Consider the following 25,475-nt stretch of genomic DNA (forward strand, 5'->3'; position numbering starts at 1 on the left):
CCCCAAGGTAAATATGCAAATTTACCCTAATTATGGCCATTCATTGCATATGAATATGCCGTTTCTTGTAACAGAATTGGTTTCTGTTATTAGATATTTCCGTGTATTAAGTATTTATCATTACTTTGATAAATTAACAGGATGCTAGATTACTGACCCTTTCTTTTACAATTTTTTTCCAGACTTAACATTGGGAAGCCTGCATAATCTGCTTGTAGCCATGTTTGGTTGAAAAAAAGTTTTAGTTATATCTTAGCTGTTAGTGTTGAAAATATTCATTGAAGAAATGTTAGAAACATTAACAAGTAAATAAGATGAAAGATGAATAGCTAAAAGATTATATATGTAGTAATTAAAAATTTAACAATAATCATGACAGTGAAGGTGTGGCATCCAAGGATGATAGTTTTACATACTTCAGGGATATTTTGGGAGGGTCAGCAAAGCAAAAATCCATGCCAGAAATTAATACCCTAGTGAAAGTCATAAAAATATATAAAAATTATTAATAATCAGTGAAAAGGGCATGGGTTTTTTGATAAGATAGGAATTTGTGTTTCAACTTTTATTTCTTACACTTCACTATATCTGTGACTTCAGGGAATTTACTTACCTTACTGATTTCTCACCTTTCCTATTTTATTAAATGGATCCAATAATGATAATATTTATGTCACAAGTTATTTTGAAGCAAAATATATGAAAGTGCCTTATAAACTGTAAAGCATTGTATAGATGCCAGTTTTATTTATTTATGCATTCATTTCATTATTTGCAAAGCAGTGCTCTAAGCAGGGTGGGGACTACAATAGTGTGTTGAACACAAGAGACAGAAGTCCCTGCCATAAAAGAGCTGCATTTTATTTCAAAGCAAGAACTTTAAGGCTGACTTCTTTCTCTGTATTAAATCCACTGGAGTTTATTTATAACTTAGCTTCATCTAAGCTTGAGGAAAGGTTTAAAGGTTGAAGGTATTTGTGTTTATTTAGTCAAATTCTGTGTCACAAAAAGCTTCCACAATGTTTACTCCTAAGATTATTTGGATGATGTACATAAGGGGAACAAGGATTGGATTTGGGGTATTTATAAATTAAGATAGTGAAGCCATTGAGAAGTTCTCAGTAGAACTATCTGTTTCTTTGCCTCTGGATATAAACTGTACACGTATATGACTGCTTTAAAAAAGTGTTATCTTGAAAAACAGACTTCGTATGACAGTCAAGGTCTCTCAAATTCTTTAAGATTTGATTAAAAATCTGTCTTCTTGAAGACATCACTTTGGCTGTAACTGAGAAACAACTATGATGTCATAGTTGGGTAGACTGTATCAGCAATGGGTGCATTAATATTTCTGGTCCCACATGCTCTTTCTGTTACTCGTCCTTCAAGACATAGAGTCAATTTCCATTTCCTTCAACTGAGAAGGGCCTTTGTGACTGCCTTGATGAACAGAACGAGGTGAAATTGAGGCAACACATGATTTCCAAGGTTAGGTCATAAAATAAGACAGCTCCTGCCTGCCTCTGTTCCTCTTGGGACATTCATCTTGTAAGAAGTCTAGCTACCCTTAATCCAGCCTGCTAGAGAGACCCTGTGGAGAGGGCTCACAGGAATAGATGTCTCAGGAGCCTCAGCTGTGACAGTTCCCAGGTATTTGAGTTCTCCCTGAACACTGGATTTTTGGATGGTGATATGGTTTGGATGTTTGTCCCTTTCGAATCTCATGTTGAAATGTTATCTCCATTGTTGGAGGTGGGGCCTGGTGGGAGGTGTTTGGGTTATGGGGGCAGATCCCTCATGTCTTGGTGCTATCCTCACAAAATAGTGAGTTCTCTCATGATTTGATTGTTTAAAAGTGTGTGGCACTTCCCCTCCCCTCTTGCTCCCAGTCTTGCCATGTGAGATGCCTACTTCCTCTTCACCTTCTGCCATAATTGTAAGCCTCCTGAGGCCTCACCAGAAGCAGATGCCAGCACCATGCTTCTTGTACAGCCTAAAGAACTATGAGCCAATTAAAACCTCTTTTCTTTATAAATTGCTCAGCCTCAGATATTTTTTTAAATTTTTTTTTGAGACAGAGTCTCACTCTGTCACCCAGGCTGGAGTACAGTGGTGCAATCTTGATTCACTGCAACTTCCACCTCCTGGGTTCGAATGATTCTCCTGCCTCAGCCTTCTGAGTAGCTGGGACTACAAGAGTACACCACCTGTAGTGCACCACCTCCTGGCTAATTTTTGTATTTTTAGTAGAGACCGGGTTTCACCGTGTTGGTCAGGCTGGTCTCAAACTCCTGACCTCAAGTAATCCACCTGCTTTGGCCTCCCAAAGTGTTGGGATTACATGCATGAGCCACCGTGCCCAGCCAGGTATTTTTTTTATAGCAATGCAAGAACAGCCTAATACAGATGATTACAACATCCTTCCTTCAGATGCCCTGGCTGTTGCTGATAGACCAGAGACAAACCATCCCTGCTGAGCACTGCCCTTATTCCAACTTCATAAGTAAATAAATTTTGCTGCTTTGGAGTGGCTGGTTTGAAACCATAGATAACCAGAACACATAGTAGCCCAACTGACCATTTGCTTATGTATTTAGGTTGAAACACTATTGATATAAGCTCTGTAGTTTTTATCTGTTTTTATTGTTTTCATTTACCTTATATAACCACTAGATAATAAATGCCTTGAGGACCTCTTTGCATTGGATCTACTCTATATAAATCTTTTGCATGGGATACACTGCTATGTCTATGTTGAAACTAGTGGCATTTTTTGATATATGGGGTTATTCATTATGCTTCTTTGTATCTAGTTTATCCCGTTTATGTGGATTGAACCTCTTGTCTCATTGATTATGTGGAAGCTTTGATGGATTATTTTATTAATTAAGGAGATTTGGGCTGCAAGTAGCAAAAGTACAACTGAAAGTGGCTGAGCAAAAAGACATGTAATATCTCATGTAATAAGACGCTTGGGGCAGCATGCCTGCAGATTTTAGCACTGTCAACCTTGGCATGTTTGCTACATTTTAGGCTTGCCTTCTTAGGGTCACAAAAGGTCTCTTGGTCTTCTCGGAACCACATTTAGACTGGAAAACATCCAATTAAAGAAGAATGGCTTTCCTCCTGTTCACTCTTATTTTTGCAGAGGCCCACAGCAGGCTTCCTTTCAAGGGCCATTAGTTAGCATGAGTCAAATGATCTTGGAAGTGCCTTGAATAACCAAGCAATGCCGCCAGAGATCTCCAGGATCCTGTTAGGTAGTATTTTATATCACAGAAATGGTATCTGAAAAGTTAGGGATCTTATGAAGAAAATATTAGATTGCATCAAATTTAATCATCTTTAGTGTTAGGGAAAACATTTGCACAGTATAACAGCAAAAACGCCACATATAATTACATAATAAATGTGTACAGAGATTCTGCTGACTTTGAGTAACTGAGACCTACTATTCTCTTAGTTTTAAAATTCTTCCCTTAGATTATAAAGGTAATTCAGAATACTCTATCAAGGCTTGTGAAAAAAAAAATCCAGTTAGTGATCCAGGTAAAATCTATGTTTTACATTTTTATTTATTTAATTTTAATTTTTTTATTAAGAGAGGGTCTCACTCTGTCACCCAGGCTGGAGTGCAGTGGTGCAACCTGCCTTCCAGGTTCAAGTGATTCTCATACCTCAGCCTCCCGAGTAGCTGGGATTACAGGTGTGTGCCACCATGCCTGGCTAATTTTTGTGTTTTTCGTAGAGATGGGGTTTTGCCATGTTGTCCAGGACGGTCTCGAACTCCTGGCTTCAAGTGAGCTGCCCATGTCAGCCTCCCAAAGTGTTGGGATTACAGACGTTAGCCACAACACCCAGGCTAAAATCTATGTTATTTAAACAATTGCAACTGAGAGGGAAATTATTCCTTAAAATTGCCTGTTATGACGTAAATATTGCTTTAATAGTTAAGTGCCTTTCAACCTTGAGAAGACTGAGAATTCAGTGATTTCTAGGGTTTGAATGTATCCCCCAAAAAGCATGTGCTGGAAACTTAATCTTCAATGTAACAGTGTTGGGATGTGGGGCCTAATGGGAGGTGTTTAGATCATGATAGTGCCACCCTCATGAATGGATTAATGCCAATTATGAAAGGGCTTGAGGCTGTGAGTTTGATCTCTTGCCTTCACATGTTCTTGCCCTTCTGTCTTCTGCTGTGGGATGATATAGCATTAAGGTCCACACAAGGTACTGGCACCTTGATATTGGACTTTCCAGCCTCAGGAACTATAAGATATAAATTTATTTTCTTTACAAATCACCCAGTCTGTGATATTCTGTTATAGCAACACGAAACTGGCTAAGACAGTGATAAAAAGTTTAAGATAATCTAACCATCATGTTAACAGCGTATTTGATGGTTTATATAATAATTCTTATGGAATTCGTTTCTGTAGAGTTACAAGTCAGCTTTGTTATTCTCCCTTAAAATGTAAAATAGTTATCAATTTTGGCTTGTGTTTTATGATAAAGTCTTACTAGGTTTATAGACAATGTTGAAACATTCATGAGAATGTATGATTCATCATGCTAATAAGTTTAATTTATTAAATATAAAGCTGTTTTAGAACTCAAGTTTTATAAGTAAAATAATTTAAGTATTTTAAATTTTGAATACACTTAATTTATAAATACAGTTTGAAGTATTTAAAGTTGTTTAAGTTTGTAAGTGATGCCAAGAATTAATCAAAGGACCTTTAAAACCAATTATTAAACCATGCTAGGTTATTAATAGAATTATCATAAACTCTATAACCTGAAAGCTTAAAGAGAACTGGTTTTTTATATATGTGATTTTAATAAAATGAATTTTAGTTTTTTAAATAAAAGTAAATGTACAATTAGATTTTCTTTTCTGGACACAAAAATGCCCTTATGCTCACCAAGAAATTTGTATTTAACAGCAAGGACTTATTTACAAGTTCATTCCTAACCAGTCACTGCAAATGTAGTGTGTCCACAATGATTAATTTAGACCTATTATTTCACCATAGGGACCTGAGGCGGGGCCTCCCTTAATCTCCTGGTATCCTAGCTCATGTTAACAAAATCAGCCCATCCATCATACACAGAACTTCACATGATGTTTGCTAAAAAATAAAGATCTCTTTTAACAAAGACATTCATAATTTTTATTTCCTGGGATGAATACTGCCATCTTTTTGTAAATCTACAATATGTTTACTCTTCTAGACAAATGCAACCCCTTGATAATTTCTGCACGCTTGAGTGGATAAATACTATGACTTTCAAATTTATTTTATATGTATCCTTCAAATAGCTGTTTTGAAGTTTCCTTATTTATATCTTTTTTTCTTTTTTCTTTATTATTATTATTATTATTATTATTATACTTTAAGTTTTAGGGTACATTTGCACAATTTGCAGATTAGTTACATATGTATACATGTGCCATGCTGGTGTGCTGCACCCATTAACTCATCATTTAGCATTAGGTATATATCTCCTAATGCTATCCCTACCCCCTCCCCCAACCCCACAACAGTCCCCAGAGTGTGATGTTCCCCTTCCTGTGTCCATGTGTTCTCATTGTTCAATTCCCATCTATGAGTGAGAACATGCGGTGTTTGGTTTTTTGTCCTTGCGACAGTTTACTGAGAATGATGATTTCCAATTTCATCCATGTCCCTACAAAGGACATGAACTCATCATTTTTTATGGCTGCATAGTATTCCATGGTGTGTATGTGCCACATTTTCTTAATCCAGTCTATCTTTGTTGGACATTTGGGTTGGTTCCAAGTCTTTGCTATTGTGAATAGTGCCACAATAAACATACCTGTGCATGTGTCTTTATAGCAGCGTGATTTATAGTCCTTTGGGTATATACCCAGTAATGGGATGGCTGGGTCAAATGGTATTTCTAGTTCTAGATCCCTGAGGAATCGCCACACTGTCTTCCACAATGGTTGAACTAGTTTACAGTCCCACCAACAGTGTAAAAGTGTTCCTATTTCTCCACATCCTCTCTAGCACCTGTTGTTTCCTGACTTTGTAATGATTGCCATTCTAACTGGTGTGAGATGGTATCTCATTGTGGTTTTGATTTGCATTTCTCTGATGGCAAGTGATGATGAGCATTTTTTCATGTGTCTTTTGGCTGCATAAATGTCTTCTTTTGAGAAGTGACTGTTCATATCCTTTGCCCACTTTTTGATGGGGTTGTTTGTTTTTTTCTTGTACGTTTGTTTGAGTTCATTGTAGATTCTGGATATTAGCCCTTTGTCAGATGAGTAGGTTGTGAAAATTTTCTCCCATTTTGTAGGTTGCCTGTTCACTCTGATGGTAGTTTCTTTTGCTGTGCAGAAGCTCTTGAGTTTAATTAGATCCCACTTGTCAATTTTGGCTTTTGTTGCCATTGCTTTTGGTGTTGTAGACATGAAGTCCTTGCCCATGCCTATGTCCTGAATGGTAATGCCTAGGTTTTCTTCTAGGGTTTTTATGGTTTTAGGTCTAACGTTTAAGTCTTTAATCCATCTTGAATTAATTTTTGTTTAAGGTGTAAGGAAGGGATCCAGTTTCAGCTTTCTACATATGGCTAGCCAGTTTTCCCAGCACCATTTATTAAATAGGGAATCCTTTCCCCATTGCTTGTTTTTCTCAGGTTTGTCAAAGATCAGATAGTTGTAGATATGTGGCATTATTTCTGAGGGCTCTGTTCTGTTCCATTGATCTATATCTCTGTTTTGGTAGCAGTACCATGCTGTTTTGGTTACTGTAGCCTTGTAGTACAGTTTGAAGTCAGGTAGCATGATGCCTCCAGCTTTGTTCTTTTGGCTTAGGATTGACTGGGCGATGCAGGCTCTTTTTTGGTTCCATATGAACTTTAAAGTAGTTTTTTCCAGTTCTGTGAAGAAAATCATTGGTATCTTGATGGGGATGGATTGAATCTGTAAATTACCTTGGGCAGTATGGCCATTTTCACGATATTGATTCTTCCTACCCATGAGCATGGAATGTTCTTCCATTTGTTTGTATCCTCTTTTATTTCATTGAGCAGTGGTTTGTAGTTCTCCTTGAAGAGGTCCTTCACGTCCCTTGTATGTTGGATTCCTAGGTATTTTATTCTCTTTGAAACAATTGTGAATGGGAGTTCACTCATGATTTGGCTCTCTGTTTGTCTGTTATTGGTGTATAAGAATGCTTGTGATTTTTGTACATTGATTTTGTGTCCTGTGACTTTGCTGAATTTGCTTATCAGCTTAAGGAGATTTTGGGCTGAGACAATGGGGTTTGTCCAGGACCAGATGGTTTCACAGCCAAATTCTACCAGAGGTACAAGGAGGAACTGGTACCATTCCTTCTGAAACTATTCCAATCAATAGAAAAAGGGGGAATCCTCCCTAACTCATTTTAGGAGGCCAGCATCATCCTGATACCAAAGCCAGGCAGAGACACAACCAAAAAAGAGAATTTTAGACCAATATCCTTGATGAACATTGATGCAAAAATCCTCAATAAAATACTGGCAAACTGAATCCAGCAGCACATCAAAAAGCTTATCCACCATGATCAAGTGGGCTTCATCCCTGGAATGCCAGGCTGGTTCAATATATGCAAATCAATAAATGTAACCCAGCATATAAACAGAACCAAAGACAAAAACCACATGATTATCTCAATAGATGCAGAAAAGGCCTTTGACAAAATTCAACAACCTTCATGCTAAAAACACTCAATAAATTAGGTATTGATGGGACATATCTCAAAATAATAAGAGCTATTTATGACAAACCCACAGCCAATATCATACTGAATGGGCAAAAACTGGAAGCATTCCCTTTGAAAACTGGCACAAGACAGGGATGCCCTCTCTCACCACTCCTATTCAACATAGTGTTGGAAGTTCTGGCCAGGGCAATTAGGCAGGAGAAGGAAATAAAGGGTATTCAATTAGGAAAAGAGGAAGTCAAATTGTCCCTGTTTGCAGATGACATGATTGTATATATAGAAGTTTCATTATTTATATCTTAAAGGTTTCTTTTCCCCAACCTGCTGAACATCCTGAGGTTTCATCTTCCGTACCTGATTGTCACAAGGATACTGCTTCCCTTCTGACCACAGGAAACTTACGAAAGGTGTCTTGGGAATATGTCAGTATAAAAGAGAGGCTATAATTGGGATACCTTCAGGAATTGGTGTGTGGGTGTTCTCAGTCCATGTCTGGTGAACTCTTTCCCTCTTGTTTTCTGAAATGTGTTTCTTATCAACAGCAAAGTCTTGTTTCTAAATTCTGAGTCTGTGGTCTAATTGCAACACAATTAAACAAATTCAGAGTTCTGCTGGAAAGAAATAAAGGAGGGTATGGGGAAGATGATGGTTGGTTAGGTAGCCACAGTGTCTGCCATAATCTTTCAAATGGCTAAAACTTTGATCTTCTGACACTGTTTATTTGGCTGCAAGTATATAAGGTATTGATGATATCCTCTGATTAATATAAATGGTTGAGGTGGTTAAATTTCTGTTTCCTTACAGAGGTGCTAAATGATGTTTTATAATAAACACATATGTTTTAAGAATAAAGCTCTTGAGACATTTAATTATTTTAATGGGGGAACTAGGCCAGACAGTCCATTCCAGGGAACAGAGATGCTCAAGTATTTATTAGTAGAAACACTCAGAAATGATGAATGTGAAATATATTAAAAAGAAACACAGAGTGGCAAGAGTTTAACAGTCTTAATTAATGATGTAGTTAGGCTAGAATAATTTATTTCCTTTGGATTATCCAATCATTAATCTAATAAATTTTTTTCTTGAGTGCCTGCATCCACAAAGCACAAAAAGATCATAGTTACAATTTTATGATCTAGATAGGACACAATCTGTGAACTTAAAAAGATAATTAACAATATGATATTGAACGTGATCTTTGGCAGATAAGCTGTCTAGGCACATGATGTATAGGAATTTGGAGGGAGAAAAACAGTTTCGGCTGAAGTGATATGGGATGGCTTACAATCTAAACCTCTTTTCTGAGATCTTGGTAACTGTCTACTAGACATATTCATTTGGATCTGGCAGTTGTTTAACCACTGGCTCAAACTTCTGTCTAACAGTCAACCCAGTCACTTAAACAATACACATTTAATTATCACTCATGCATGTAGTGCTTGGTTTCCATTTGAGCTTTTACAGGAGATCACAGCCTTAGAAGACAGCCTTAGCTTGAATACAATCTCATGAGAAATCTTGAGCCAGAGGCACCCAGCTAAGACACACCCAGATTCCTGATACAGCATAAACTGTAAGATAATGCCTGTTTGTTTTTTTAAGTTGCTAAGTTTTGGGGTAACTGGTTTTATAGTAATTTACAACAAATGCAGGAGTTTATTCAAATGATACTGTTAATTTGAGATTGAGTGTATTCATAGGCCTGAAATTATATGCCTTGAGGGGATAGTTGAAGCCTTCATAATGTGAATATATACATATATATTATGACTGAGCCACAAGGATACTCTATTTAAGGTGAAATCTAAGGAAAAGTGAAGTTTCAAGAAGGATATGGTAAACAATGCCAAGTAATAAAAATAAATCAAAAGTAATTAAAAAATTGTTTTTTCCTTCAAAACTTCCAAATAATACATTTATGTGGGATTACTCTGGCAATTGAACAAGCAATTCTCTAATCAATTACCATGCATAGTTTCATTAAAAAATATTAGCAAACTAACATGGATGTAAATATTACTTTCATGACAAACTTGCATAATTCATATAATTTAGATTGCTACTTCCATTAAACTCTATTAGTGATATAAAACAAAAAAACATGGTGAAGATTACAGATTTATTGAAATCTTGTAGTGGTATTATTCACCAAGTGCCAGAAGATATGACCTAATGTGTGTTTTGTGAAAATAAGTCACTTTATTCTATTTTACTTTATTTTTTTAACTTTTATTTTAGGTCCTGAGGTACATTTGCATGTTTGTCATATAGATAAATTGTATGTCACAGGGGTTTGGTGTACAGATTATTTCATCACCTGGGTGATAAGCATAGTACTCGACAGATAGTTTTCAGATCCTCCCCTTCCTGTCATCCTCCACCCTGAAGAAGGCCCCAGTGTCTGTTGTTCCCTTCTTTGTGTCCATGTATTCTCAATATTTAACTCCCCCTTTTAAATGAGAACATGTGGTATTTGGTTTTCTGTTCCTGTGTTAGTTCACTTAGACAGCTCTATGCAGGTTGCTACAAAGGACATGGTTTCATTCTTTTTTATGGCTGCTTAGTATTCCATAGTGTATATGTACCACATTTTCTTTCTTTCTTTTCGTTTCTTAATTCATTTAAAAATAATTTTTTAAATTATACTTTAAGTTCTGGGATACATGTGCAGAATGTGCAGGTTTGTTACATAGGTATATATGTGCCATGGTGGTTTGCTGCATCTATCAACCGATCATCTACATTAGGTATTTCTCTTAATGCTATTCCTCCCCTTGCCTCCCATGCCCCAACAGGCCCCAGTGTGTGATGTTCCCTTCCCTGTGCCTGTATGTTCTCATTGTTCAACTCCCACTTATGAGTGAGAACATGCAGTGTTTGGTTTTCTGTTCCTGTGTTAATTTGCTGAGAATGATGGTTTCCAGCTTCATCCATGTCCCTGCAAAGACATGAACTCATTCTTTTTTATGGCTGCATAGTATTCCATGGTGTATATGTGCCACATTTGCTTTATCCAGCCTATCATTGATGGGCATTTGGGTTGGTTCCAAATCTTTGCTATTGTGAATAGTGCTGCAGTAAACATACATGTGCATGTGTCTTTATAGTAGAATGATTTATAATTCTTTGAGTATATGCCCAGTAAATGGATTGCTGGGTCAAATGATATTTCTGGTTCTAGATCCTTGAGGAATCACCACACTGTCTTCCACAATGGTTGAACTAATTTATATTCCCACCAACAGTGTAAAAGCATTCCTTTTTCTCCACATCCTCTACAGCATCTATTGTTTCCTGAGGTTTTAATGATTGCCATTCTAACTGGCATGAGATGATATCTCATTGTGGTTTCGATTTGCATTTCTCTAATGACCAGTGATGATGAGCTTTTTTTCATGTGTTTATTGGCCACATAAATGTCTTCTTTTGAGAAATGTCTGTTCATATCCTTTTCCCACTTTTTGATGGGGTTGTTTGTTTTTTTCTTGTAAATTTGTTTACGTTCCTTGTAGATCCTGGAGAGTATCCCTTTGTCAGATGGATAGGTTGCAAAAATTTTCTCCCATTCTGTAAATTGCTTATTTTGTCTGATGATAGTTTCTTTTGCTGTGCAGAAGCTCCTTAGTTTGATTAGATCCCATTTGTCACTTTTGGCTTTTGTTGCCCTTGCTTTTTGTGTTTTAGTCACGAAGTCTTTGTCCATGCCTATGTCGTAAATGGTATTGCCTAGGTTTTCTTCTAGGGTTTTTATGGTTTTAGGTCCTACACTTAAGTCTTTAATCCATCTTGAGTTAATTTTTGTATAAGGTATAAGGAAGGGGTCCAGTTTCAGTTTTCTGCATATGGCTAGCCAGTTTTCCCAACACCATTCATTAAATAGGGAATCCTTTCCCCATTGCTTGTTTTTGTCAGGTTTGTCAAAGATCAGATGTTTGTAGGTGTGTGGTGTTATTTCTGAGGCCTCTATTCTGTTCTGTTGGTTTATATATCTGTTTTGGTAGCAGTGCCATGCTGTTTTGGTTACTGTAGTTTTGTAGCATAGTTTGAAGTCAGGTAGCATGATGCCTCCAGATTTGTTCTTTTTGCTTAGGATTGTCTTGGCTATATGGGCTCTTTTTTGGTTCCATATGAAATTTAAAGTAATTTTTGCTAATTCTGTGAAGAAAGTCAATGGTAGCTTGATGGGAATAGCATTGAATCTATAAATTACTTTGGGCAGTATGGCCATTTTCATGATATTGATTCTTCCTATCCATGAGCATGGAATGTTTTTCCGTTTGTTTGTGTCCTCTCTTATTTCCTTGAGCAGTGGTTTGTAGTTCTCCTTGAAGAGGTCCTTCACGTCCCTTTAAGTTGTATTCCTGGATATTTTATTCTCTTTGTAGCAATTGTGAATGGGAGATCAGTCTTGATTTGGCTCTCTGTTTGTCTATTATTGGCATATAGGAATGCTTGTGATTTTTGCACATTGATTTTGTATCCTGAGACTTTGCTGAAGTTGCTTATCAGCTTAAGGAGATTTAGGGCTGAATCAATGGGGTTTTCCAAATATACAGTCATGTCCTCTGGAAACAGAGACAATTTGACTTTCTCTCTTCCTATTTGAATATGCTTTATTTCTTTCTCTTGCCTTATTGCCCTGGCCAGAACTTCCAACGCTATGTTGAATAGGAGTGTTGAGAGAGGGCATCCTTGTCTTGTGCAGCTTTTCAAAGGGAATGCTTCCAGCTTTTGTCCATTCAGTATGATATTGGTTGTAGGTTTGACATAAATAGCTCTTATTATTTTGAGATGTGTTTCATTGATACCCAGTTTATTGAGAGTTTTTAGCATGAAGGGGTGTTGAATTTTGTTGAAGGCCTTTTCTGCATCTATTGAGATAATCATGTCGTTTTTATTATTGGTTCTGTTTATGTGATGAATTATGTTTATTGATTTGCGTATGTTGAACCAGTCTTGCATCCCAGGGATGAAGCCAACTTGATCATGTTTGATAAGCTTTTTAATGTGCTGCTGGATTTGGGTTTCCAGTATTATTTTCAGGATTTTCATATCAATGTTTATCAGAGATATTGTCCTGAAATTTTCTTTTTCTGTTGTGTCTCTGCCAGGTTTTGGTATCAGGATGATGTTGGCCTCATAAAATGAATTAGGGAGGAGTCCCTCTTTTTCTATTGTTTGGAATAGTTTCAGAAAGAATGATACCAGCTCCTGTTTGTACCTGTGGTAGAAATCACCTGTGAATCTGTCAGGTCCTGGGCTTTTTTTGGTTGGTAGGTGATTTTCAGAACTTGTCATTGGTCTATTCAGGGATTCAAATTCTTTCTGGTTTAGTCTTGGGAGGGTGTATGTGTTGAGGAATGTATCTATTTCTTCTAGAATTTCTAGTTTATTTGCGTAGAGGTATTTATAGTATCCCTCATGGTAGTTTTTATTTCTGTGGGATCAGTGGTGATATCCCCTTTATCATTTTTTATTGTGTCTATTTGATTCTTCTCTCTTTTCTTCTTTATAAGTCTGGCTAGTGGTCTATTTTGTTAATCTTTTCAAAAAACCAGCTCGTGGACTCATTGATTTTTTGAAGGGTTTTTCATGTCTCTATCTCCTTCAGTTCTGCTCTGATCTTAATTATTTATTCTGCTAGCTTTTGAATTTGTTTGCTCTTGCTTCTCTAGTTGTTTTAATTGTGATGTTAGGGTGTAGATTTTAGATCTTTCCCACTTTCTCATGTGAGCGTTTAGTGCTATAAATTTCCCTCTAAACACTGTTCTAACTGTGTTCCAGAGATTCTGGTACATTGTGTCTTTCTTCTCATTGGTTTTAAATAGCTTATTTATTTCTGCCTTAATTTTATTATTTACCCCATAGTCATTCAGGAGCATGTTGTTCAGTTCCCATGTAGTTGTGCAGTTATGAGTGAGTTTCTTAACCCTGAGTTCTAATTTGATTGCACTGTGGTCTGAGAGATTGTTTGTTGTGATTTCCATTCTTTTGCATTTGCTGAGGAGTGATTTACTTCCAATTATGTGGTCAATTTTAGAATAAGTGCTATGTGGTGCGGAGAAGAATGTATATTTTGTTCATTTGGGGTGGAGAGTTCTGCTGATGTCTATTAGGTCTGCTTGGTCCAGAGCTGAGTTCAAGTCCTGAATATCCTTGTTAATTTTCTGTCTCATTGATCTGTGTAATATTGACAGTGGGGTATTAAAATCTCCCACTACTATTGTGTGGGAGTCTAAGTCTCTTTGTAGGTCTCCAAGAACTTGCTTTATGAACCTGGGACCTCCTGTATTGGGTGCATATATATTTAGGATAGTTAGCTTTTCTTGCTGCATTGATCCCTTTACCATTATGTAATGCCCTTCTTTGTCTTTTTTGATCTTTGTTGATTTAAAGTTCTGTTTTGTCAGAGACTAGTATTGCAACCCCTGCTTTTTTTTTTTTTTTTTTTTTTTTGGCTTTCCATTTGCTAGGTAAATATTCCTCCATCCCTTTATTTTGAGCCTATGTGTGTCTTTGCATGTGAGATGGGTCTCCTGAATACAGCACAACGATGGGTCTTGACTCTTTATTAAATTTGCTAGTCTGTGTCTTTTCATGGAGCATGTGGCCCATTTACATTTAGGGCTAATATTGTTATGTGTGTATTTGACCCTGTCATCTGATGCTAGCTGGTTTTTTTTCCCCATTAGTTGATGCAGTTGCTTCATAGTGTTGATGGTCTTTACATTTTGGCATGTTTTTTGCAGTGGCTGGTACTGGTTTTTCCTTTCCATATTTAGTGCTTCCTTCGGGAGCTCTTGTAAGGCAAGTTTGGTGGTGACAAAATCCCTCAGCATTTGCTTGCCTGTAAAGGATTTTATTTCTCCTTCACTTATGAAACTTAGTTTGGCTGGAAATGAAATTCTGGGTTGAAAATTCTTTTCTTTAAGAATGTTGAATATTGGCCTCCACTGTCTTCTGGCTTGCAGGGTTTCTGCAGAGAGATCTGCTGTTATAGTCTGATGGGATTCCCTTTGTGGGCAACCCAACCTGTCTCTCTGGCTGCCCTTAACATTTTTTCCTTCATTTCAACCTTGGTGAATCTGACAATTATGTATCTTGGTGATGCTCTTCTCCAGGAGTATCTTTGTGGTGTTCTCTGTATTTCCTGAATTTGAATGTTGGCTTGTCTTGCTAGGTTGGGGAAGTTCTCCTGGATAATATCCTAAAGAGTGTTTTCCAACTTGGTTCCATTCTCCCCATCACTTTTAGGTACACCAATCAAGCATAGGTTTGGTCTTTTCACATAGTCCCACATTTCTTGGAGGCTTTGTTTGTGCCTTTTCATTATTTTTTCTCTAATCTCGTCTTCATGTTTGATCTTCAATATCTGACATTTTTTCTTCCACTTGATTGATTTGGCTATCAATACTTGTGTATGTGTCACAAAGTTCTCGTGCTGTGTTTTTCAGCTCCATCAGGTCATTTATGTTCTTTTCTAAACTGGTTATTCTAGTTAGCAGTTCCCGTAAGCTTTTATCAAGGTTCTTGGCTTCCTTGCATTGTGTTAGAACATGCTCCTGTTGCTTGGAAGAGTTTGTTATTACCCACCTTCTTTTTTTTTTTTTTTTTGGGACGGAGTCTCGCTCTGTCGCCAGGCTGGAGTGCAGTGGCACAATCTTGGCTCACTGCAACCTCCGCCTCCCAGGTTCAGGTGATTCTCCTGCCTCAGCCTCCCAAGTAGCTGGGAGTACTGTTGCGTGCCACCACACCCAGCTAATTTTTGTATTTTTAGTAGAGACAGAGTTTCACCATGTTGGCCGGGATGGTCTCCATCTCTTGACCTCATGATCTGCCCACCTCGGCCTCCCAAAGTGTTGGGATTACAGGCGTGAGCTGCTGCTCCCAGCCCTATTACCCACCTCCAGAAGCCTACTTCTGTCAATTTGTCAAGCTCATTCTCTGTCCAGTTTTGTTCCCTTGGTGGCGAGGAGTTGTGATCCTTTGGAAGAGAAGAGGCATACTGGTTTTTGGAATTTTTGGCCTATTTGCACTGGTTTTTCCTGATCTTCGTGGTTTTATCTATGTTTGGTCTTTGATGTCAGTGATCTTTGGATGGGGTTTTTGTGTGGGCATTTTTTTTTTGTTGATGTTAATGCTATTGCTTTCTGTTTGTTAGTCTTCCTTCTAACAGTCAGGCCCCTCTGCTGCAGGTCTGCTGGAGTTTGCTGGAGGTCCACTCCAGACCCTGTTTGTCTGAGTATTACCAGAGGTGGCTATAGAATAGCAAAGATTGCTGCCTGCTGCTTCCTGTGGAAGCTTTGTCCCAGAGGGGCACCCACCCAATGCCAGCCAGAGCTCTCCTGTATGAGGTGTCTGTCAATCCCTGCTGGGAGATATCTCCCAGTCAGGAGGCACAGGGGTCAGTGATCCACTTGAGGTAGTCTGGTCCTTAGCAGAGCTCTAGCACCGTGCTGGGAGATCCACTGCTCTCTTCAGAGCCAGCAGGCAAGATCGTTTAAGTCTGCTGAAGCTGCACCCATAGCTGCCCCTTCCCCCAGGTGCTCTGTCTCAGGGATATGAGAGTTTTATCTGTAAGACCCTGACTGCGGCTGCACCTTTCTTTCAGAGATGTCCTGCCCTGAGAGGAGGAAATCTAGAAAGGCAGTCTGGCTGCAGCAGCTTTGCCATGCTGCGGTGGGTTCTGCACCCAATTCGAACTTCCTGGCAGCTTTGTTTACACTGTGAGGGGAAAACTGCCTATTTATGCCTCAGTAATGGCAGACATCCCTCCTTCCACCAAACCTGAGCATCCCAGGTTGACTTCAGACTGCTATGCTGGCAGCGAGAATTTCAAGCCAGTGGATCTTAGCTTGTTGAGCTCTGTGCGGGTGGGATCTGCTTAGTAATAGTACTAGGCTCCCTGGCTTCAGCTCCCTTTCCATGAGAGTGAATGGTTCTGTCTCACTGGCATTCCAGGTGTGACTGGGGTATGAAAAAACTTATGCAGCTAACTCGGTGTCTGCCCAAACAGCCGTGCAGTTTTGTGCTTGAAACCCAGGGCCCTGGTGGTGTAGGCACCCAAGGGAATCTCCTGGTGTGTGGGTTGCAAAGATCACGGTGAAAGCGTAGTATCTGGGCCAGATAGCACCGTCCCTCAAGGCACAGTCCCTCATGGCTTCCCTTGGCTAGGGGAGGGAGTTCCCCGACCCCTTGCACTTCCTGGGTGAGGCGACGCCCCACTCTGCTTCTGCTCGCCTTCTGTGGGCTGCACCCACTGCCTAACCAGTCCCGATGAGATGAATCAGGTACCTCAGTTGGAAATGCAGAAATAACCCACCTTCTGTGTTGGTCTCGCTGGGAGCTGCAGACGAGAGTTGTTCCTATTTGGCCATCTTGAGATCCATCCCCACAGTTTCTTAATCTAATCTGATTTCGATGGGCATTTAGGTTGATTCTATCTCTTTGCTCTTGTGAAAGTGCTGCAAAGAAAATATGTATGCATGTTTCTTTATGGCAGAATGATTTATATTTATTTGGGTTTATACCCAATAATGGAATTGCTGAATCAAATGGTAATTCTGTTTTAAGTTTTTGTTTTTGTTTTTGTTTTTTTTTTTGAGATGGAGTCTCACTTTGTCACCAGGCTGGAGTGCAGTGGCGTGAAGTCATCTCACTGCAACCTCCGACTCCCTGGTTCAAGCGATTCTCCTGCCTCAGTGTCTCAAATAGCTGGGATTATAGGCATGTGCCACCACACCCAGCTAATTTTTGACTTTTAGTAGAGATGGGGTTTCACCACGTTGGCCAGAATGGTCTGGATCTCCTGACCTCATGATCTGCCTGCCTTGGCCTCCCAAAGTGCTGGGATTACAGGCATGAGCCACCGTGCCCGGCTTGTTTTAAATTCTTTGAGAAATCACCACACTGCTTTCTACAGTGGCTGAACTAATTTACATTCCCACCACCAGTGTTTAAGCATTCTCTTTGCTCTGCAACTTCACTATCATCTGCCATTTTTTGAAAATAAGCAATTTTAGACCATGAGTGAGGAATTGGTTATTTTGTGAGGTATTTTTTATTTCTTCTCACTGATCATAACTAGTATCCTACCAGTCCTGATATAGTTTGAGTCTGTGTTCCTGCCCAAATCTCATGTCGAATTGCAATCCCCAATGTTAGGTGGGCCTGGTGAGAGGTGATTGGATCATGGGGGCAGATTTCCCCCTCAGTGCTGCTCTCATGATAGTGAGTGAGTGCTCATGAGATTTTGTTGTTTAAAAGTGTGTGGCACCTCCCCCCCTCTCTCTTCCTCCTGCTCAGGCCAAGTAAGATATGCCTGCTTCTCCTTCACTTTCCACCATGATTGTAAGTTTCCTGAGGCCTATCCAGCCATGTTTCCTGTAGAGCCTGCAGAATCATGAGCCAATTAAACCTCTTTTCTTTATAAACTACCCAGTCTCAGGTAATTCTTTATAGCAGTGCAAGAACAGACTAATACAAGTCCTATAAAAACAAAACAAAACGAAACACCTCTTCAATTGGTCTCTGATAGGAATTAAGCTCCCTTGGATGAGACATCAGTGGACATTTTATGAACTTGAATCAGGGCTCACTAGTCCATAGCTCCAGAGACAATGATTTTATTATAGCAATTTAAACAATGTATTTTGAATGTCATTTTATTAACAATCACATATCCTTCTAATTCAGCATAGTATTTTAGTGACTTTTCCATGGTATTCCATAAAATTGCAGGGCTAGTCTGAGGCTTAAATCCATGAATTCAGTTATTTTCACCTTATATCTCCAGTATATTTTATGTAAAGACTACTCCTTCTACTCCTTTACATGTTCCTTCTCTCAGATGTCTATGAGCTCTGGGCAAGACTTAATTAACATTAAACTGAAAGGACTAGACTTTTCATTTCATGCTGATCTTAAATAACAAGTACCATTGGATGCTTTTGTGTGTGGGAAAAATTTTTTGATTGTTTAGTAATCTACAGCCATCTTTAAAAATGAGTATAATCTGTTAAAATTTTATACTGAGAGATTAATAAAGTATAATCAAACCAAATAAACCAAACTAAAATAAAACCTTAGTTGGCCTTGTTAAACTGTAAAGGAAAATTGCTTTCATGTAGAAATGACAAACAAATCCTGTGTACCAGTGATACAAATCTAATGCAGGCAAAGCTGTTAAATCATCAGTCTCTGAAATACTTAAGAAAAGTTGCACCTCCTGGATGGTGGCTGAGTAGGCAATAGATATTATGGTTGAGAATCTTTTGTCTTCACTTTGAGGCAGCTTAGGAATTTTCTGTGAGAAACAGCTTCCAATAGGTTAAATATGTTAAAATTGCCCAATCATGCCAAATCATTTGAAAGCAAAAATTTTGGTTTTACTATATGTATTTCTTTGAAGAACTGAATTCAGTGGAAAGTATTTTTTAGACAACTAAATCAATACCTTATTTTTCTTTATTAATCATTTTACTTGGGATGGGGCAAAAGAAACTTACCCAACATGCCAATACCACTTTCAGTCAATGGATAGATGTTATGATTTTTGACCTCTTTACTTTCTTTCTTTCTTTTCTTCTTTTTTTTTCTGGAGAAGAGTCTCGCTCTGTCACCCAGGCTGGAGTGCAATGGCATGATCTCGGCTCACTGCAACCTCCGCCTCCCAGGTTCAAGCGATACTCCTGCCTCAGCTTCCTGGGTAGCTGGGATTACAGGCATGCATCACCACACCCAGCTAATTTTTGTATTTTTAGTAGAGATGGGGTTTTCCCATGTTGGCCAGGATGGTCTCAAACTCCTGACCTCAGGTGATCCACCCACCTTGGCCTCCCAAAGTGCTGGGATTACAGGCCTGAGCCACTGCACCTGGCCAACCTCTTTACTGTCTGATTCCACAACCTTGTTACTATAATCAGAAGAGACACTTTTCTTCCTCACATGAATTGAAATCCTCTCAGACACTGAGAAAAACATTGGAAATGTTTAATAATCAAGTCTTGAAATACATATGTGAGTAATATAAGAAGTTGTCTTCTTATTACCTATTCAGAGTGATCTGAGGAAAAGTAGTTGTGAGGTAGATCTTGAAAGTGAGAGAGAAAGGTCTTTAGATAGATAAAATATTCTAAGTGTTGAAGTTTAATGAAGGAAATAAATGTTAGAAAGTGAACAGTCATGACAACTACCCATATGTTTTATTTGTGCAGATTATAAAAAGACACCCATTTTTTGGCATAATAGTTCTATGGGCTTAAGTCTTGAAAAAAAGATGGTGTCTTTGTGTGTGTGTGTATATATATATAAAATACATATATTTATTATTATTATTATTATTATTTTTGGAGATGGAGTCTTCCTCTGTCTCCCAGGCTGGAGTGCAGCAAGCGGTGTGATCTTGGCTAACTGCAACCTCTGCCTCCCAGGCTCAAGTGATTCTCCTACCTCAGCCTCCCAAGTAGCTGGGACTACGTGAGCGCACCACCACACCCAGCTAATTTTTGTATTTTTAGTAGAGACAGGGTTTCACCATTTAGCCAGGCTGGTCTTGAACTCCTGACCTCAGGTGATCTACATGCCTTGGCCTCGCAGAGTTCTGGGATTACAGAAATTTTTTTTTTTTTTTTAAGTGTGTCTTCCTCTGGGCAGATCAGTCGCATGCTATGTTACATTGTTTAACAAGAAGAGTGTAGGCTGAATTATAGTCTCCACTCCCTCCTTGGCTAAGGGCTCTGGGCAGTCAGTACTCTGCTCAGCCTTTCACTGTGGTCCTGTGGATGGAAGAGGAGCATTTCAGTTGAGAAGGATGGAAGAGTTAATGGGAGGACATTTTTTTAAAAGTTAACATTTTTTACTCAGTTTTCACCACTGTAACAATTAAGGCTCTTTGATTGCAAGTAACAGAAACTGACTTTGACTAATGTAGACAATATTTATCGGAATAACATAGGGTATTTCACAATATTAAAGAAAAATCTGAAGAACCAGCCTTTGAAAAAAATATGAATCAGGCAGGGTGATATGGTTTGGCTGTGTCCCAACCCAAATCTCATCTTGAATTGTAGCTCCCATAATTCCCACATGTCATGGGAGGGACCCAGAGGAAGGTAACTGAATCACAGGGGTGGGTCTTTCCCATGCTGTTCTCATGATAGTGAATAAGTCTCACGAGATCTGATGGTTTTGTAATACACACGCTCTCTTGCCTGCCACCATGTAAGATGTGACTTTTCTCCTCATTTGCGTTCCGTGGTGATTGTTCAGCCTCCCCAACCAGTGGAATTGTGAGTCAGTTAAACCTCTTTCCTTTATAAAATTACCCAGTCTCAGGTATGTCTTTATTAGCAGTGTGAGAACAGACTAGTACACAGGGCATCTTCACAGATCAAAGTAGACTAATAGAGAGTTTCTTTTGAACTGGAGAAGTGGTCCTTAGTTCTTGCTGAACTTTACAATAAGGTGGGAAACTTTTAAAAGCCCTGATGCTCAGGCCACACCCAGACCAATTAAATCAGGATCCCTTGGGCGGACACAGGCAGCAATAGTTTTTTAATCTCCTCAGGTGAAACGTGCTTCATAATTTTACCTTTGGGATGATGAAAGCCAGCTGATTTCAGTCTTTATGTCATTATAATTAGACTTAAATTCTGAGTTTGTTGGAGGAGAATCTGGCTGTCCAAGTTTGGGCTTCGTACCTATCACTCCTTAGCTGGGAGAGGAGAGGTATCCTAAACTACAGTCTACCACACTGTATGTTAAAAGAGTAAAAACAAGTGCCTGTAGCAAATCAAAGGGTTGTAGAGCCTGAATATATAAAACCAACTGATGTTTCCCTACAACTACTTTTGCAGCTAAGTAATATATTGAACAAGAAAGAAGAATCATTGGAAAATTCTTTCACTGATGATTTTATATTAATATTTTTCCTAACTTTTCAATTATTATAATGGGAATATATTTGTTTATTTAGTATGATCATTATTGTTACAGTAAACATTGAAATCAATTTTTAGAAATAATGCATGGATTAGGGTATTATATAGTTTGGATGTGTGTTCCTGCTCAAGTCTTATATTGAAATGTAAACCTCAGTGTTGGAGGTGGGACCTGGTGGGAGGTGACTGGATCATGGAGGTGGATTTCTCATGAATTGTTTAGCACTGTCCCCTGTGGTACTGTCTTTGTGATAGTTCTTGTGAGATCTGGTCCTTCAAAACTGTGTAGCACCTCCCCCCTTTCCCTCTTGCTTCTGCTCTGGCCATTGTAACTTGCCTGTTCTCCCTTCACCTTCTACCATGAAAGTTTCCTGAGACCCCCACACTTCTTAGAAGCCAAGCAGATGTCAGCATCACACTTCCTGTACAGTCTGCAGAACTGTGAGCCAATTAAACCTCTTTTCTTTATAAATTACCTTGTCTCAAGTATTTCTTTATAGCAATGTGAGAACGGACTAATACAGGGCTTAAACCTCTGAATCTTAACCTTACCCTATCATTTTTTAGAAAAGCTTCTCTAAGATCCTAAAAGTAATTTGTGTACTATGCAACTGAGACAACACAGGAACAGGCCAAGTGACAACTCAGGTCTGTTGAAAAGGAAAACCTCACAGATAATTTTATAGTTTTTCATGTCTATATTATACTAGTTTCCCAAAATTCTTCCCAATTTAATTCCTTTATTATAGAAACCTATAAAACATAATAGTCAAAAATCATAGAAAGTGAGACAAAAAAAAAAGAGGAAGCTTTTGATCTTTCTCTTCAGGTTTCCATTTGAAGTCTTTCTCCTCATCATTTGTAAAGTTTCACAAGCATTTGGAGATTCTAACTTGCGGGTGCCTAGCAGGATTCTTTAACCCTTCTCTACTGTCTCCTGGTTCACACCAGTTTTATATTAAAAGGCTAAATTAAATAAACTACATAGCAGATAGGGGAAAGGAGGTCACTAATTTACTGTATTCTTAACCACAAAATAAGCTGCAAATACAAAGCCGTCTAGCTGAAAGTGAGTGTCTCCAGAATCCCTGCTTTGAGAGGAAAAAAAGGCAGAAATGTGTGGGATTCTCCAACATAAAGGCTTTTTAAGCAGGACAAAGGAAGCTCAGGAAGCGTTAGGCCTCAGAGAACATGTTATTCATCGTGAAGGGTTCTGGCTAGGAGAAAAAGGAAAAAAGACCCAGGCAGGCTTAAGGATCCCTTAGGGGCTTATAGGCCCATATAAAAAAAAAATGATCCCTTATAGGCAGGGTTCCTAGAGCAGTTCACCCTAATTTCATGTGAATTTTAGACCTCTCCAACAGTGAACACTGTTTTAAGTGTTATCAGTCACCTAGTTAGAAATCACAAGTCTTTTCAATAATCTTGCAATTGGTAACAATCTTTAGGGCAGGAGTAACTACACAATTGAAGTGACAGATTCACCTTTTCAGACATATGAAGTGTTTTATACTTCTGGGTTTTACTTCTTTAGAGAATAATAGAGAAATGTGATGTTATTGTGCATAACTTTGTTTAATGTGATACATATATGACCAACTTATGGATAAAATAAAGTAAAATCCCTTATATATAAAGAATGAGTTAAAACTGGTAAGGAAAAATAACTTGCAAATTACAAGCGGGCAAAAATTAAGGAACAGAGGTATAACATCAAGCCATAAACCTCAAAAAATGTCAGAAATCCTTGAGAGATAACTAGAATAAAGTTTCACAAATTGTTGATTATTGCTGAGTGGTAGTATTTCTTCTTTTTAAACAATTTCTTGAATTTAATTTTTTTATAATGAGCACACATTGATGTTATAAGAAGTCAATAATGTCATGATTTTTGGAAAAGATAATGATATGGTTATTTTCTTTGTATCAGATATAATGAGCAAACATAATGATAGACCTAATTTAAGAAAAACTGTGCTCTTAACCCTTTTGTCCTGACGCTGTTGCAGAGCATTCTTTTAAAGTACAAAATGTGAGTATTACTGGAGCATAAGATATGGGTATTCTCTTTAAAAAATATAATTTAGATATAGTGCACTCGGCAAATCTTAAGTTTTATAGCTTAATATTTATATATGTATTCATCCCAAAACATGAAGTTTCTTATTATATGGATAGTCTGCATAAATTTCCCTTTTTTATTTGGAGGAACAATGAAGCTGTACTGGTGAGATCACCATGCGACCAAGACAGGAGAAAAGGAGACCTAAAATTGAGGAAGATTTTACAGTCCAAAGTTATGCAGGAAGTTGGAGTTCAATGGTCACCAAACCATCAGGATTGGGACACTGTATAAGATTTAAAATGAGGAAATATGGCAGTTAAGTAGTCCAGAACCACAAGTACCTGCTGTTGTGCTTTGCCTCTGAAAATAAATGAGGTTATTCCAGGCTAGCTGACCTATAGATGATTATTAATATTATATAATGTCCTATGATATTAGAGACAGCTTTTGTTTTCAGTGACTATAGGTTAAGGGATATGGTTGAGATTCTGATTTATCAGTCAGGGCTCAATTAGAAAAGTAGACCATTAGGAGATATATATGCATATATTAAGGGATTTGGGTTTGTTATAGAGATTTGACTCTTCAGAATTGTTAGAGCTGGTTAAGAAAGTTCTATAAGGTCTTTGTCTTCCTAACCCTGGAGTATGAAGTCCACAAGGCAGGCAGTTGTGGGGGAATATGGATATAAAGAAAGGTTGATGAAGAGCAGACTAAAACCTACAAACATGAGCTAGAGACCATGAAGATGGATTGAAACATGAGTTCTTGTCTCCAATTTTAGTAGTATGGGGGGTCCTGCAGAAGCTGGGGCCCTAAACTCACACACCTGGCCCAGGAAGTAAAGAAGCTAATGGAGGATCCAGAGAAAGGCACAGAAGTTGCAGGCTCAGCTGCTGCCTCACATCTACAAGGTGAGTCAGGTAATAAGCAAAGATGTAGAAGAGTTACAAAATGGTTGCTCTTTACTTGGGCCATCCCAAGTGAATCTGTCACAGGAAATATACAGAATGGGGAACTCCGGGAAGTGTAGTTTAGCTTAGCTAAGTTGACATAGTATAAAACCACCACATGATACAAATTGCTGTTTATGGCAGGCAGAGAAATTTCACTTAAATAATTAATCTTTTTTAATCACCTACCTAAGGCATTAAATTGATTGAGGTCCTGCTTTCTGTTTTTGAAATAAATGATGCACCTAAAGCTATATTTTCATTGCATAATTATTTTGAGTTACTGGATTTTGAGCTGCCCTGGGAAGTTTCTGTATTGTGTAAAAAAATTACCATATGAATGAGGTCATGATTGTACTGCTCTTCTCTATCAGTTAACATTGTGTGTACAAAATGTAGACCCCATGCTTGACTTTCTAATATCTGAAAGGAATAAAAATACTAATACATAATCTTTGAAATGTGTGGAAATTGTGGCTAGATAATGTGATATAAAGATGAAAAGGAAAGAATGATGGATGGCAGTTTTGCTTTTTCTTTTCTCCTTCATAATATTAGGTTTCAGGGAAACCCAGACACAGGTAATCCTTTCAGTTGCTCATGTTTCTTTTCATTCAAATAGTGTTTAAGAATCACCCTTGAAGATGTAAAATGCCAGCTCTTATCAACAGCTCAGTGTATAAGGGAAACAGAATGCTAACATTTATTGCATTGTTTCTTTTCGATAATGTTTTGTCATTTATCTAACAACTAACGGGACAGTGTCACCTCATATCCTCCC

General features: G+C 38.2%; 1 long non-coding RNA gene across 2 annotated transcripts in view; it reads left to right on the top strand.

The window, feature by feature from the left end:
• Positions 1–1,332: 1,332 nt before the first annotated feature.
• The window catches only part of LOC129060386 (uncharacterized), a 226,064-nt gene continuing 201,921 nt past the window's right edge, over positions 1,333–25,475 (top strand). The window contains exon 1 of one of the 2 annotated variants that reach the window (XR_010140872.1): positions 1,333–1,650. This is a non-coding gene — a long non-coding RNA (uncharacterized LOC129060386). The remainder of the gene's footprint in view (positions 1,651–25,475) is intronic. The other variant, XR_010140873.1, reaches the window with a different exon arrangement.

This window comes from Pongo abelii, chromosome 6 (assembly GCF_028885655.2).
Source record: "Pongo abelii isolate AG06213 chromosome 6, NHGRI_mPonAbe1-v2.0_pri, whole genome shotgun sequence".
In the NCBI taxonomy this organism is placed as follows: domain Eukaryota; kingdom Metazoa; phylum Chordata; class Mammalia; order Primates; family Hominidae; genus Pongo; species Pongo abelii.